The sequence below is a fragment of the Mustela nivalis genome (genome assembly GCF_964662115.1).
Source record: "Mustela nivalis genome assembly, chromosome: 9".
Lineage (NCBI taxonomy): Eukaryota > Metazoa > Chordata > Mammalia > Carnivora > Mustelidae > Mustela > Mustela nivalis.
This window is the reverse complement of record NC_139028.1, coordinates 63,728,837-63,744,344: the sequence shown is the minus strand read 5'-3', so window position 1 is coordinate 63,744,344 and position 15,508 is coordinate 63,728,837. Positions and strand designations below refer to the sequence as shown.

General features: G+C 48.6%; 1 protein-coding gene across 2 annotated transcripts in view; it reads left to right on the top strand.

Annotated features, from left to right (window-relative positions):
- The window catches only part of P2RY2 (purinergic receptor P2Y2), an 82,864-nt gene that overhangs the window by 5,900 nt on the left and 61,456 nt on the right, over positions 1-15,508 (top strand). The window contains exons 1-2 of one of the 2 annotated variants that reach the window (XM_082749767.1): positions 12,524-12,739; positions 13,181-13,328. The gene's annotated coding sequence lies outside the window, so the exon portion shown is untranslated. Of the gene's footprint in view, positions 1-12,523; positions 12,740-13,180; positions 13,329-15,508 lie in introns of those variants that run through there. The other variant, XM_082749768.1, reaches the window with a different exon arrangement.

Sequence of the window (15,508 nt, the reverse complement as noted above, 5' to 3'; positions counted from 1 at the left end):
TATTTATTTATCCACAAGAGACAGAGAGAGAGAGGGGGCAGAACTGGATGCCAGGACCCTGGGATCATGACCTGAGCCAAAGGCAGACACTTAACTCACTGAGAACACCCAGGCGCCCCTAAAGTACTTATTTCTTTCCTGCAAGATCCTGGACAGAGAAAGAACGCTCTCAGTTAGGGTCAGAAGTCCTGGGTTCTAATTTTGTCTCTTTATCCAGCTCACCGAACAGCCTTGGAAACTCCTTACCTGGGTCAAGGTGTGGGTCTAGGTTTCTTCACTTGTAAAATGGTTAATTGGGTTAGATGATCTATGTGACCTCATCTGGCTCTCCAGAGACAAGATTCCAAATTGTGATGAGCTGCCTTCTTATCTCCACCCGTCCCCCAGCCCGTACTCCCCACCCAACCACATACCGTACCCTGCCCAGTGCAGGCCTGGGCTGCTAGGAAGAGACACAGGCCCAGAAGTGGAGCCTCCAGGAAGGCAGGTTATCAGGCAAAAATAAAGGATGCCACCCAAGGGGGTTTGGAGGTCATTAGGAAGAAGACTACCAGGCCAAAGAGAGCTCTGAAACCCAGTCATACTGTCAGCTAAGACACAACCTAAAAGCCTGGAGGCTCCTCCCAGAGTGGTGGGATCCACATCCTTGGCTCCTACAAGGTCATGGAGCATAGCCCTCACTAGGGTGGGGTTCTCCTTGAGGCTTCCCAACAGGCCATATTCCATCCTACCCCACCCATCCCTCCATTGAGGGACCTGAGCCACCCTCTGGTCTACCCACCCCCTTAACTGGCTCACCCTGGGGCCTCAAGGCACAGGGGCCCCCAGGCAATGCTGGACTTACTTTCTCTGACCAGACCACCTTTCTCTATCTCCTACCCCTTGGACCTGCCCAAGTCCCATAGATTGCCTAGATTTCAAATTAGGAGTCCCCTCTGTCAGGAAGCCCTCCCAGACCCCTTACCCCAGGCAGGGTCAGGCTCTTCATCCCTCACCTCATGCTCTGTATTAACTTCTGTCCCTGTTGCTGATCCACTGTAAATATTTTCTGTCCATCTTTCCTTCCAGACTCTCTTCTTCCTGTACTAATTCAGACATCATGGAGATGACATTCTCTTATAGCTAAGAGCTTTTTCATTGAACAGAACTTTTTCGGAAATCAGCTCTAATACTGGGCTCTGCTCCATGAAGAGCTGTGTTACAGGTTAACTCTGGCCCTCAGGCCTTTTTCATCAGATTAGTTCTGGTATAAACTTGCTGTTTGCCCCCCCAGGGCTGGGAGTGGGGATCTATTAAATCTCTCTGCCTTGCTGGGGAAAGGCCTGAAGCTCTGTCCCTTGGCAAGAAAATTTTAGGCCTCTTAGAACAGCTGAAGTAGGAGAATGTGAATGTAGGCTCCCTGACCTGGATCCCAGGTAGGCATGCCCTCTAAACCAGTGTTGACCAGAGACTTGGCAGGCTCTTGAAATTTGAGGACTAGGTAAATGAATCGGGCACCCTGCAGTCCTGTGCCGTGGATTTATTTTGTCTTGTCACTGTTTACCTGAGGGGTGTCCTGGGGACACAAGCTAGAGAAGTGGGTGGAGCACTGTCAGATGGGAGGGTAGGGGAGGCCACGGGAGGAAATACAGGTAGGGAAATGCTTTGGGGTAGGTGGACCATCGCCACCAGACATGGGTAGGAGTGGCTGTCTCTTCACCTAGCCGTGGGACCATCCTAGCCTTCAGTAGCTTGATCCCCATCCAGGTCCGGCTGAAGAGGCTTTAGAGCCCAGAGGTCATAAGTCGTTATTTCCCAGAGTAATGGGAAGCACTTCCAATCCCAAGGTGGTCTGTTCTCAGCACCCCAGCCCAAGGGAAAGAGCACTGAGCAGTGATTCAGTAAAGTGTATGAATTTGGGCAGATCCTGCCTCCTCAGTGAGCTTCAGTTTTCACATCTATACAATAAAAAATGGACTCTGTAACCCCTAGAAGCCCTCCAGTTAAGATAGTATATAGGCAGGATGAAGTGGAAGGAATTGTCCCTTTGTGCAGGGTGCTAGCTTGGTGCTCCCACATGCCTCATTCCATCTCATCTCCTAGCCACAGAGTAAGAAAAGAGTAACTGCGCCCAAGTACAGCTAATGAAACCGAGGGCACAGGCTGCTCTGACTCCTTCCAAAAATCACACCTTTGGGCAGGGAGTGCCTTTGAATTGAAGTGAGGCTACCAAATTTTTGCTCTAGGCAAAGAAGAGTAGCTTGGATATGGTTTGTTTTTGGTAAAATACAGAACAAAAATGTACCACTTTAACCATTGTCAGGTGTACAGTTTGGTGGCATTAAGTACATTCATGATGTTGTACAACAATCAAAACTATGTATTTCCAGAAATTTTCCATTATCCCAAATGGAAACTCAGTACCCAACAAACTAACAATAACTCCCCATTCTCCCTCCCCTCCCAGTCCCTGGTACCTTGTTATTCTACTTTCTGTCTCCATGAATTTGCCTATTCTTGTACTTCATGTGAGTGGAATCATCCTATATTTGCCCCTTTTTATCTGGTTTATTTCACTTAGCATAATGTCATCAAGGTTCATCCATGTTGTAGCAGGTATCAGAAGTTCATTCCTTTTTAAGGCTGAATAGTATTCCATTGTATGGCTAGATCACAATTTGTTTATCCATTCATCTGTCGATAGACACTTGAGTTGTTTCCATCTTTTGGCTTTTATGAATATTGCTTCTATGAACATGGGTGCACAAATATCTGTTTGAGGGGTGCCTGGGTAGCTGTTGGTTGAGTGTCTGCCTTCAGCTCAAATCATGATCCCAGGGTCCTGGAATTGAGTCCCATGTGGGACTCCCTGCTCAATGGGGAACCTGCTTCTCCCTCTCTTCCCCTTTTGTGCTCTTTCTTGCTATCTCTGTCTCTCTGTCTCTCTCTCTCTCAAATAAATAAGTAAAATCTTAAAAAAAAAAAAAAGTAAGAGTCTCTGCTTTCAATACTTTTGGGTATGTACCTAGAAATTAAAATTGCTGGCCCTTATGATAATTCTATGTTTAACTCTTTGAGAAGAGTTAAAACCACCAAACTGTTTTTCACAGTGGCTGTACCATTTCCCACTCCTGTCAGCAATGCTTGAGGGCTCCAGCTCCTCCCGGGGAGGCAGGCTAGAGATACTTGTTATTTTCCTTTTTATTATTTTATAGAATAATAGCCCCCCCTGATGAATCTGGTGGTATCTCACTATGGTTGGCCTGGATTTCTTTTTTTTTTTTTTTAACAATTTTAACTTGTAGAGCCCTTTTGTCCAAGGAGAAGTTACCCAAACACCACGTGAGGTCTGGTAGAGGAGCTGGCGGTAGTTAACTGGCAGCGAAAGGGGCTGGTGAGACCTGTGTGTGTGAAGGGTGCTCATGGGTGAGCATGAGTTTTTTCTTTTTTCTCAGTCCTTCCTTTCCTGCCCTGCCCCACCCAAAAGTCCTTAAGGTCTTTATGAGGAACCTGGGGGCACAGTAAAATGTCCCTGACTCATAGTTATTGAGGTCACTTCCCTCCTGAGGTGCTAACTGGAGAGGGCCAAGTGTAACAGGGGCAGGAAGCGTCTCCTTTTTTGTCCTTGGGCCAGGACTTTGCCAAGGAGCTGTTCTGGCTGTCACTTGAGGTGATCAGATGAGCCTCTGGCAGAACAAGACAGGACCCTGTGTGGTCTGACAAAGACTGCCTCTCCCAAGATCCAACGGGGACACAGAGCCGGGGGGAAAAGGAGCTTCCAGGGTACAGATGGAAGCAGGCCCAGCCTCTGCCCTTGAGAGGTTCAAAGTTGGCCAATTCTCTCCACAGATAAGCACCCCCAATAAGCGTCATTGGTCAGTGAGAAAGAATGGTTGGGTCCCCAAGGGGAACTCCGTGGTGTGGGAAAGAAGTCTCGTACTGGTAACGAGACTCAACTTTGCTGGGGAAGACCTAGAAGCCCCTTTGAACTTTCCCTGTCCCACCACCCGCCCCCCGGGGAAAATTGCCTGAGCTCAGGAATGTGAATGAGAGCTGGGGCTTTGGAGCCCTGCGTTCATGGCTGCTTGGGCTGCGAGCATTGAGGTGGAGCAAGGCTGGTGCTTAGCAGGAACCTGGGTTAAACTGAGCTAGCCCGGAGGGTTTTGAGCAGTCCTATGAAGCAGGACCAAAGGCCTCCAGAGGGGCTGATCGCACTTCCTCTTGATAAGATCTTGAGAGAACTCAAGTAACTAATGGGGGAAAAAATGTGAGCATAATTTGTGCCCTAAGCTGGGGGAGTGACCAGACCAGTCACATGTAGTTCTCAAATTCTTGGCTTCACCAGCTCCCAAAAGTGGGGTCAGGTGAGGGGCACGAGAAAAGTATATTATCCCTTTATGAACTCAGCTCAAGACAACCCTGGGAAACAGGAGGGAAAGTCTCTGAGCCTCCTTCTGTACTTTGGTTCCCGGCAAGTCTTTCTCGGATGCCCTCCAAGAGTTCCCTGGCTGTTCCCCATACTCATCCTTCCACCAGGTCCTCTGCCTAGGTCTGTATCCCAGCATAGTACTCAAGTGCTCAGGTTAGTACCGTTCACACCCTCTATCAAAATGTACCCATCCTGTGTCCTAATCCCTCTGAATCTGACAGGGACACTGAACTCAGCTGACAGACAAAATCCACCTGAGAAGCTGATGGTGATAGCAATTGGTTATTCCACCCCACAGAACTTCCTATACAGCCCTTTCCTGATTCCAGTCTCATTTTACACCAGAGATCATACTCCAAAACACAGCAATCTGAATAATGGATTGCTTCCAGGTGAGGGGCCAAACAGGCCAAGCCCCAGGTGTGACCTTCAGTTGCCCTTCTCTGGCCAACATGCTAAATTCATACCTCCCATGAGTCCTGAAGCAGGTTATGCCAGTCACCGTGGGCATGTGCCTGGCGATCAAATTTGCCTAAGATGAAATCCTGATTATGAAAAAGGCTCTTTGGCCTTCAATATTTTCCACCCTAAGCATACAAATGGAAACATTTCTTCTTGACTTCACTTAGAAGGAAAAGAAAGACAAGCAGGATAAAGTGCAAGATAAGAGAATAGAGTAGGAATCAAGGAACTGAATCCCACCAGCCATCAAACCTTCATTCAACCAGCCTGCTCAGCCACACTTTCTATTTGCTAATTCATTTCAACCAACGAATCTTCATTCAGCTAATCAAAGAATGAACAAGTCTTCACGCAAGCATATATCTTTTATTTATTGGAGTAGTCAATTTCATTCACTCATTCATTCATTCAATCACTTTCTTTAACAAATCAACCATCATCCAACCAAAAAAGTAGTAAGTAGTCATTCGGTCTTCATTTACTCAACTGTGTATTCCAAATATCAAAACTCAGGACTGAAAGAAACCTCAAAGTCCACCCAGTTCAGCCAATTCAATCTTGTAGGAATCCTTTCCATTGCAATCTTGCCAGGTACCCACCCAGGCTCTATTGAATACCTCTAGTAACAGAACGCTCACTATCTTCAAAGGCTGCCTGGACTGTCTCGAGCTCCCTTGTAATATTTATATCTGTTTCTGTGCTGCTTTTCAAGCCACCCAGAACAACTCAGCTCCTGTCACTGCTAGGACAGTGCATCAGCAGGTACAGATGAAGATTATGGCCTCTGGGTTCCCTCCTTCCCTCACCTGACCCTGTGGGAACTGTTCCTTCTTTGTTCCAGTCTGTCTCTCTCTTGGGGTCAGATGGGGCTCACTTAGTCCAGGGCTCTCTCCTGGTTTGAGGGCTGAAATTGGAGGTCACATTCCAGGTATGATGTGACAAGCTCTGAGGTAAGGGGACAATCACCTCCGGTTCTGAACAGACTAAGTCCCAGAGTCAGTCTTTCTTTCTTTCTTTCTTTCTTTCTTTCTTTCTTTCTTTTTTTTTTTTTTGAGATTTTATTTATTTAATTGACAGAGAGAGAGACAGCGAGAGAGGGAACACAGCAGGGGGAGTGGGAGAGGGAGAAACAGGCCTCACGCAGAGCTGAGCTTGATCCCAGGACCCTGAGATCACAACACCCCACCCCTCAACCAAACATACAGATGCTTAAGGACTGAGACACCGAGGTATCACCCCCTCACCGCCCGCCGTAGTGTTTCTCATGCCTGCTATTTTGCTGAAAGGGTCTCACCTCACCACCTCCACTATAGCTGAGAACCCCAAATAGTGGCAACAGCGATTCTGTGGGCCAGCCAGTCCTCCTCTGACATCTGCAGAGAGAGCTAAACCATGGGAAGCAGGAGATGAGGCAGAAAGAAAGAAAGAAGGAGGTAGGTAGATTCTGAAGGACATAGGTAGATTTTTTTTTTAAGATTTTATTTATTCATTTGACAGACAGAGATCACAAGTAGGCAGAGAGGCAGGCCGAGAGAAAGGAAGGAAAGCAGGCTCCCCGCTGAGCAGAGAGCCCTATACGAGGCTCGATCCCAGGACCCTGAGATCACGACCTGAGCTGAAGGCAAAGGCTTTAACCCACTGAGACACCCAGGCACCCTGGTAGGTAGATTCTTGAGTCAGTACAGGTTGCAAGAAAGCAGAAGCTGAAGGAAGGAAATATCCACCACACAAGTTAGTTTCTGGGAGCAAGCAGCAGAAACAAACTGACCAAATTCAGCAGAAAAATAATTTCTTACAAGGGACTGTGGGTAACTTGCAGTAGCTGGTTTCCAGCTATAGGGTGATTTAGTGGTGAGGTATATATTTGATTCTAAAGAATTACAGCATACGGCAGGAAAAGATGTATTTGTTTCAGAAAACTTAAAACTTGGGGTGCCTGCGTGGCTCAGAATATGCTTCCCTATTGGAAAGAGCTTACTTTCCCATACTTGGGGTGCCTGCGTGGCTCAGTGGGTTAAAGCCTCTGCCTTCGGCTCAGGTCATGATTCCAGGGTCCTGGGATCGAGCCCCGCATTGAGCCCCACATCGCATTGTGCTCTCTGCTCAGCAGGAAACCTGCTTCCTCTTCTCTCTCTCCCTGCCTCTCTGCCTACTCTCTCTCTCTCTCTCTGTCAAATAAATAAAATCTTAAAAAAAAAAAAAAAAAGAAAGAAAGAAAAAAGTTAAAACTTCCCTTCCTCTGAACCTTCCAAGAAGATACATCCAGGCAGCTGGAGGGTTCTTGGTTTGCTGAGAACACGTTCTTGTTCGGAATGATGCTGTTTTTTCCTATACAAGATGACAGCCTCACATTGTGTGTAAGGAAGAGAAGCCCAAAGCTAACTGTGCCACAGAGAAGGAGAGGGGGGTAGGAGAGGTGGGTATAGAGGAGAACCTGGAGAAGAGAGAGGCCTGGGGTCACTTGAAGGGACCAAGAACTGCTGGGGACTATTTGAGCAAAACCTGACTCTGTCTCTAGATAAAAATCTTTACTACAATGTCCATTTCTCACTAAAGCCTGTGGTGAAGTTTGACTCTGGGGTAATTCAGTGTTGAGGCTTGCTCCTTGGGAAAGGGTGTGAGTGGAGGTCATGGGCAATCACACCTGCACTGCATTTTGAGACCCTGCCCAGGGTTTTTGATGGTAAATTCAATTCTCAGCTGAATTTGGGTTTCAATTTTTACCCTAAATAAAGAGCCAGACATATTCCATTGTATCTAGAGTTAACAATACTGTATTATGCGCTTTAATTTTTGCGAAGAAGTTAAATGTTAAATGTTCCAGTTAAATGTTCTTGCCTCTATAGAAAATAGAAAGCCAAACATGCCCCCCCCCCATCACTGCCCAAGTGCCAGTGTAGGCTAATCCAGCCAAGGCAGAAATGGTCTTGGAATATTATCTCAACACCAGAGGGTATCTGTGGTTGTAAAGTCAGCATTCTGGCATGAGCAAGAATGGATTTTTCAGAAAGTATATTAATCAGGATCCTTTGTTTGTAAATCATGGAAATTCATCTCTAATGTGTTAAGCAAGTCAAACAAACAAAACCCAAAAAACATAAAAGGGAGGGTGGAATTATTGGCTCACTTGAATGTGAAATCCAAGAATAGGGCTGGCTTCAGGAATAGCTAGATCTAGGCACAAAAGTCAAGTCATCAGAAATTTGTCTCCATCTCGCTACTTTGCCTTTCTCTGTGTTGGCTTCTTTCTCAGAATATGCTCCCCATCTAGTGGAAAGATGACCCCCAAAAGCTCCATCCTGACATCTTCAGCCCTATTGGAAAGAGCTTACTTTCCCATTCGTTCTGAGGAAATGACCATAACTGACTCTCAAGGGAGACTGATTGGATTACTTCCCCGGCCCTGGAGTTGGGAGGGTAGGGTCAGCCACACAGGAACTCTTGGAGCTGAGAGTGCAGGCAGGAAAGTCTCCCAAAGGAAATGAAGGTGCTGATAGCAGAAATAGAAATGGCAAAACAGCCATCAGTGAAAAACTGAGATATACACCCTATGAAGTGAGCTCAGGAGACTGATGTTAGAAGCAAAAAACAAACAAACAAAAAAAAAAAAACAACACTAAACTTCCTCGTATGACCCCAGGCTGGAAATTGATGTTTAATCCAGCCATGAAGGACGCGTGATTTATTAGGAAACTTCAGTGTCTCCAGGAAGGGGCGAGGTGGACTGGGGCAGATACCCTTGGCTGATTCAGGCCCTCACTCCCTCCCCTTTTAGCCTTCGCTTCAGAGACAGGATTTCCTGGAGCTGGAGCTGCTGCTGTGGACCTGGCTCTCAGACAAGCAGAAACCTCTGGTCAAGGACACATGCTACCAGAAAGAGAGATGTTTGCAGACAGTGCCGCCCTGGGGACAAGAGAGGAGGATATTGACTGTGGGCAGAGCTGCCCTCTGAAATGGTACAGGGTGGTGGTGGGGGACAGAGAGAGAAGTGGCAAAAATTAAGAGGATTTAAGATCTGGCAGTAGAAATCAAATCCCAAGCCACAAATCAATGCCTCCATTTCTAGGCAGGAATGATCAATGCCACTTACTGGGATCTACAGTGAAAGGGGGAAGGTGCCAGGATTCATATAGTTTAGAGACAGCAAGAAAGAGACGGGTGCTCCCCATGTGTGTTAAGACTGATGAGACCTGGGACGCCTGGGTGGCTCAGTTGGTTGAGCAGCTGCCTTCGGCTCAGGTCATGATCCCGGCATCCTGGGATCGAGTCCCACATCGGGCTCCTTGCTGGGCTGGGAGCCTGCTTCTCCCTCTGCCTCTGCCTGCCATTCTGTCTGCCTGTGCTCGCTCTCTCTCCCTCTCTCTCTCTGATAGATAAATAAATAAAATCTTAAAAAAAAAAAAAAAAAAGACCGATGAGACCCGTGTTATGAGCCATGGGACAAGAGGAGACAAGATGTGCTTGACAGGGGCACCGGGGTGGCTCAGTGGGTTAAAGCCTCTGCCTTCGGCTCTGGTCATGATCCCAAGGTCCTAGGATCGAGCCCCACATCGGGCTGTCTGCTCAGCAGGGAGCCTGCTTCCTTCTCTCTCTCACTGCCTGCCTCTCAGCCTACTTGTGATCTCTATCTGTCAAATAAATAAATAAAATCTTGAAAAAAAAAAAAAAAAAAAGATGTGCTTGACAGCAGCTCGGAGAATGTGGCCCTGCCAGGACAGCTGCAAGCTTTCCTTATAGGAAAAGTAGAATTCCCTGGATTTCCTAGGCAGAATAGCTTTTATTCTCTACCTCTCTCTACCTGCTCTCTGGCCGAGGAAGCTGACCTGTGTAGACTTAGTCAACAGGAGTCCTGTACTTCTGGCTTCAGGTTGGGTTTGGCCAGCAGAGAGTCCCAGCTGGAGACACAAAGTTGGAAGCAGAGGTCAAGGTATTTCTTCCCTTGGCTCCCTTCTTATGGCAGAGACTTGGGCTGGCTCGGCTCTCAACTAAAGGTCACTGCTCTTCTTAAGGAGGCCTACTCCATAGGACTCTCATTCTACCTTCTTGTCACTGCTCCCCTCCTCCCCTTGGTCATTCAGGCCTAGAGGAGATGACAGTTTTACATTCTTGCACTTGAGGCTCCCATGCACTTTGTAAATAGTCCCTATATAAAGAAAACCTCCTTCCATTTTCAGTCGAGTGGGCCATCTGTTTGTTGTCAGGACCTGAATGATACTGTCCCTGAAATTCTCCCTTTTAACAAAGCAGGAGGAGGAAGAGGGGGCAGTGAAGGGACAGTCCTCAGAGAACAAGAAAGCAGCAGAGTTTTGGCCGAGGAGCCCCTGGGGAGGCAGAAAGGAGGTAGATACGCTCAGCCTCCTGCTTCTGAATCTGAACGCAGGCAGAAGTCCTGGGCATCCCCCCCCCCTCCGCCCCCCCTCCCCCGCCGCCAGCTAGGGAGAGGGGGATGGGCAGTTGTTAGCACTGAACAGGTCCCTGTAGCCGCTGGTCACACTGAAAGGCAGACTAAGGAATTCCAAGGACTCCTACGAGTTTCAAACACTCACCATGACCAAGAAGGCCAAGGTGCCTCTGAGGGAGCTCACTAAATGCATCGTTTTTCCCCTTTCCAAGAGATGAGGCACTGGGAGCTGGGGTAAGCAGGGGACTTCCTCGTGCTGTGGCTAGGCTAAAGGAGAGTTGAAGGGGTGGGCATGGGGCTTGTCTCTGAGGGCAGAGGAAGTGAGAGAGAGGATCCAGGCTGAAAATTCCACCAACTCTCCAGGCCCCTTTTGATGCTACTGCTTCCACATTTCAGCCAAGAGTGGCTCCAAATCTCCCTTGTTTCTCTTCCCCATCAAAGCTCAGTATGTGTGTGCAGGAGGCCTGGGGGAGGGAGAGAGGCTCCCTTGAAGAGACCGGGGGCGGGGGGGGGGGTCCGGCATGAGAGGAGAGGAACTTCTGCCCCTGGACGCTCCCTGAGCTAGAAGCCCACAGGCTCATCCTGGGACTACTGCTGGAATAAACTATGGTGAGAAAGCAGGGACAACCTGGGCCATGCTCCCCTGAGAGTGGGGGCCTTTGTCAACATAGACAGTGAATCAGAGTGTTCTGAAGATTGAAGGTTCATCAGAGGGCCTATGTGAGCAAGCTTGTCAGGTCCAGGATGTGGTGGGCCTGGGAGGAAAAAATAGGTCTACCCTGCCCAGTTCCTCATAGTCCCTGTGGCTCCATAAGACAGAGCACAAGAGTTAGAGGAGGGTCAGGAACCAGGGAGCTAGATAGCAGCCACTGGGCCAAGCAATGGGGCCCTGACTTGAAGGAGGAGCTGGGGACAGACAGTCAATAAAGAGGACAGGTCACCCTGATCAGCAGAACTCCTTGGCAATGAGGGGGCCATAGAGCTGAACAGCACTGAAGAAACTACGCATATCTCTTCTGGGGAGACCACTACATCATAGAAGCCACCAAGGGCAGAAATTCCCAGAATAAGCTCAGGAAACCCTTTTCAACTGCGGGACAAAGTTAGGGTGACAGGAGGTCTCAAGAAGCTTCCTCCCCACCCTTAGGAGTGGTCCATCCCCTCACCAAACCCCCACAGTCACAATTCAGATCTGGGTGGGATAGGATAGATAGCAGATTAAAGTTTTATTTTTTTTATTTTTAAAGATTTTATTTATTTATTTGACAGAGAGAGAGAAATCACAAGTAGATGGAGAGGCAGGCAGAGAGAGAGAGAGGGAAGCAGGCTCCCTGCTGAGCAGAGAGCCCGATGAGGGACTCTATCCCAGGACCCTGAGATCATGACCTGAGCTGAAGGCAGCGGTTTAAACCCACTGAGCTACCCAGGCGCCCAACAGATTAAAGTTTTAAATTGGGCTGGTCTGAGTTTTAATACCCAAATGAGACCAGAAAGTTTTAAAAATTCTACCTTTGTTATTAAAAAAAGAGTCATGGGAGTGACTAGGTTTGCTTCACATGTCTGTCGTAACAGATTAAAATTCCTCCATGACCAGTTGCCATCACAACATGGCCACTAGCCATTGCACCGACCTGAGCCAAAGAGATGGCCTGTGAACCGGAATGCCTGCAAAAGGCCTGAGATTCATCCCGACCAGGCCATCCTGGGTGACGAGGCCACTCCTGAACCAATCACTGTGGCCGAGAGACTGCGTTTGCTGATTATAGTCAAGCTTAGATCATCTTTGCACCCCGGGAGCTGGCTTCCCTGGAACCTCAGTGTTCCCCAAGAGGATGTGGGTGTTACAGGGAAGAGGGAAGGGAGGATGAATTTGGGGAAGTGTTGCATTATAGATTTTCCCCATTCACTCCTCCGAGAGCCTTGAGTTTCTACCCTAGGAAGGGTGTGGAAATAAAACTTAAAATTCCAGGTGTTTTATAATTCCCAGAATAAGAGCCGGTGGCACGCTTGAAGACAATGCCAACAGGTACACGGGAGGGGCAGAGCAGAATTCAATACCCCTGCAGGAAGAAAAAGGGGGCGCGAGCAGGCATGCAGGGAGTCCAGGCACCTGCCTGCCCAGTGGACACCACGAGGGAGGGGGAACAGGACCCGGCTGTTGCAGGGAGAAAAGTCATGTCCGAGGGGGAGTTTTCTGAAGTCAGACTGTGAAAGAGAAAGTGAAAGAAGCCACAAAAAGAGCCCCCTCCTTTATTGCCTAAAGGAAACCAGTTAAAAAGTCGATTTTCCTGTTATGGATCAGAGTGGGGAGACAAGGTGACCAAATGCAATGTGGTACCCTGGATGGGATTCTGGAACAAAAGAGGACATTACTGGAAAAACTGGGAAAATCCAGTGAAAGTCTGCAGTGTAGTTAACAGTAACTACCAATGTCAGTTTCTGAGTTGGGGTAAAGGTACCATAGAAAGGTAAGATATGAACAAGGGGGAAGCGGGGGGAAAGGGGGGGAAATGGACCCCTCTGCACTATCTCTGTGCATTTTCTATAAATCTAAAATGACTCCTGGGGCACCTGGGTGGCTCAGTCATTAAGTGTCTGCCTTTGGCTCAGATCATGATCTCAGGGTCCTGGGATCGAGCCTCACATTGGGCTCCCTGCTCAGCAGGTAAGTCTGCTTCTCCCTCTCCCACTCCCCTTGCTTGTAGTCCCTCTCTTGCTGTCCCTCTCTGTCAAATAAATAAATAAAATCTTCAAAAAATTTAAAAAAAGACTCCAAAATAAAATTTATTTTTATATAAAAATTATTTTTTAATAAAGTCAGTTTCTCATGCTATAGATTCACTTTTATTATGTGGTAAAAGCCCCACATTGGGGATTTTACATACAAATGAACACACGTCTGTCTTTAGGTCATCAAGGCATCCCCGGTACAGCTGTGGAAAGAGCCAAAGACCAGTCATACCCCTCTAAGATCCCGTGAACTGGCCTCATGTGGAGGAGGTGGAGCCCGTGAGGCACTCAGCACAGGGCCGAGCCCGTAACTAGTGCCCAGGGGAGGTAAGTAGTCTTAGCCCTTCCCATACCTGGATAAGTTGGAATGTGCCTGCCTTCTCCTCGTGACCTCCCACGGCCCCTGTCTTAGAGGTGGGGTGAGTTGTTCAGCCACTTAATCGAGTCTTTCCATGGGGCTGAGAACCCCAGCCCTGAGTTCTTTGTATCTTTGGTCCGAGCAGGCTATACCTCACCTCCTGCCACGTGTGTGGACAGCCTGAGATGACTCTGTGCTGGACTCTGACCCAATTAATGTTATTGAATCCTTACATCGGTCTGGGAGGATAGGGATCACTGTCCCCATTTTACAGAGGGGGAAACTGAGGCTTGGAGAGGCTGCTGTCTGCTCTCAGAACAGCCTCCTGAGACAGATAAGACAAACAGGGCCAATAACTCTGGGTAAGCAGAAAAAAATGGGGGGGGGGTTGGTGTTGCTGGAGAACTTGGAGAGGAAGCTCACTTTTGCTTCCCTTAGTAAGAGGACTTTCAAGCCAGGAAGGTTTTCAGGGAGAAGAGGATGAAGAGAGCATCCAAGAGGTAGAAACAGTGAGAGGCTGGGCACTGAGATGGGATCCCCTGAAGTCTAGCAGTTCTCAGGCAGTCTTTCTGCCTGGGCTAAAGCCCAGGATCCAAGCAGACAGTGGGTTGGGACCATAAGCAGAGGGATTGGTGGGACACCAATGTCCATTGGTGGGACATGTAAAAACATCCCTGTCTCTGGGCTGGATCCTGCCTGAGGCTAACATTCACATTCCCTCATCTGTAGCTAAGGACCTCTTTGTTTCTGTTGGAAGGAGATCTCTGCTAGGGCATTTATGGGTCACTGCTGGGAGGACCCAAAATAGGGCATAGATGGGAGAAACAATTTAGTATCTATTTTGTGCAAAGCCCTAAAATGGGGATCAAAGCGACTCAGTCGCCTTGTCCTAGGAACACTCGGGCTGGGGAGCATACTGACTGCCACAAACAGGTGATGAGCTAGTCCATGAGAAACAGGGCCCAGGACTGTGGGTACTCAGAGAAAGCGCCCAGCTTCTGGGGGTGGAGGTTCTCCCTGGCCAGACTGGGCCAACCTGGTAGCTGGGTAACCAACAGAATCAGCAGTCCTAGTAGGAAGGAGAACCCCCTCTGCCTCTCCAGGAGGAGAATCAGATCCAGAAGTGGGGCCCCTCCGGAGGCCCAGCAGGGTAAACTAGGCCTCCCCATGTGAACAATCACCTTCCCACAGCGGGGTGGGATCTGGGCATGGCCCCGTGAACAGGGTCTGTTGAACAGGGGCTTGGCTTCCAGAAGGTGTGATGGCGTCTCACTGTTCTACATGACCTCTATAGCTCATACAGTAGGTGTGATGCTCTGAACTTACCATTTGCTAGCTGTCTGGCACCAGACCAACCCAGAGACCTATTCTCCCCTCTCCTACTAAGGTACATGGGGCTAGGACCTCTCTCAAGTGCTCTGGCCACTTCTCCGAGGGTGTGCACAGTGCTGAAGTCCCCTGGGCCTAGAACCCAACTCAAAACTTGCATTTTGCTGCAGACCCTCTGAGAAAGGGTTGCATCTATGATGGTGAGAATACAGGCAGTGTGCTCTCACCATCACAGATGCAACCCCGATCCAACTCATAAGTGTTGTCCATTACTTGGGGATCTTTCTCCATGCCAACATTCTTTCTACTGTTGCTAGATGAGTAGGAAGGAGCCAAGACAATTCCCTCTTGGAGGAAACTCCATGATTTCAGGGGAAAAGAACCTAGAGAGACCGGAAGTGTATGGGACGCTGAGCACGAAAAAGGGAACAGCAGCAGGGGTCTCCTTTGCTCTTGGGGTCTTAGATGAGATGTGGAAAGAAAGATCATGAGGCTGGACATAGGTGGATCCTGCCACAAACAACATGGACCTGAGATGATTGCTATAGGTGGGGAGGCAGAGGGGGCCCCCATGGACAGGGGGCCTGCATGGGCCTATCTCTGACTCTGTCAGGATCTCAGGATCACAGGATCCTGGATCATCAGAGACGAAGGAGCTACAGAGCCCCTTGCATCTGATCCATGACATTGAAGGGAAGACCAAAGTCCAGAGGGAAAGATGGCATGGCTTAGATCATCTAGTGTGTCAAGGTGAGGTCCAGCCTCAAACCAGGGTCCTGCCTTCCAGATCAGAGCATCTCCTTTCCCTGATCAGGCAAGT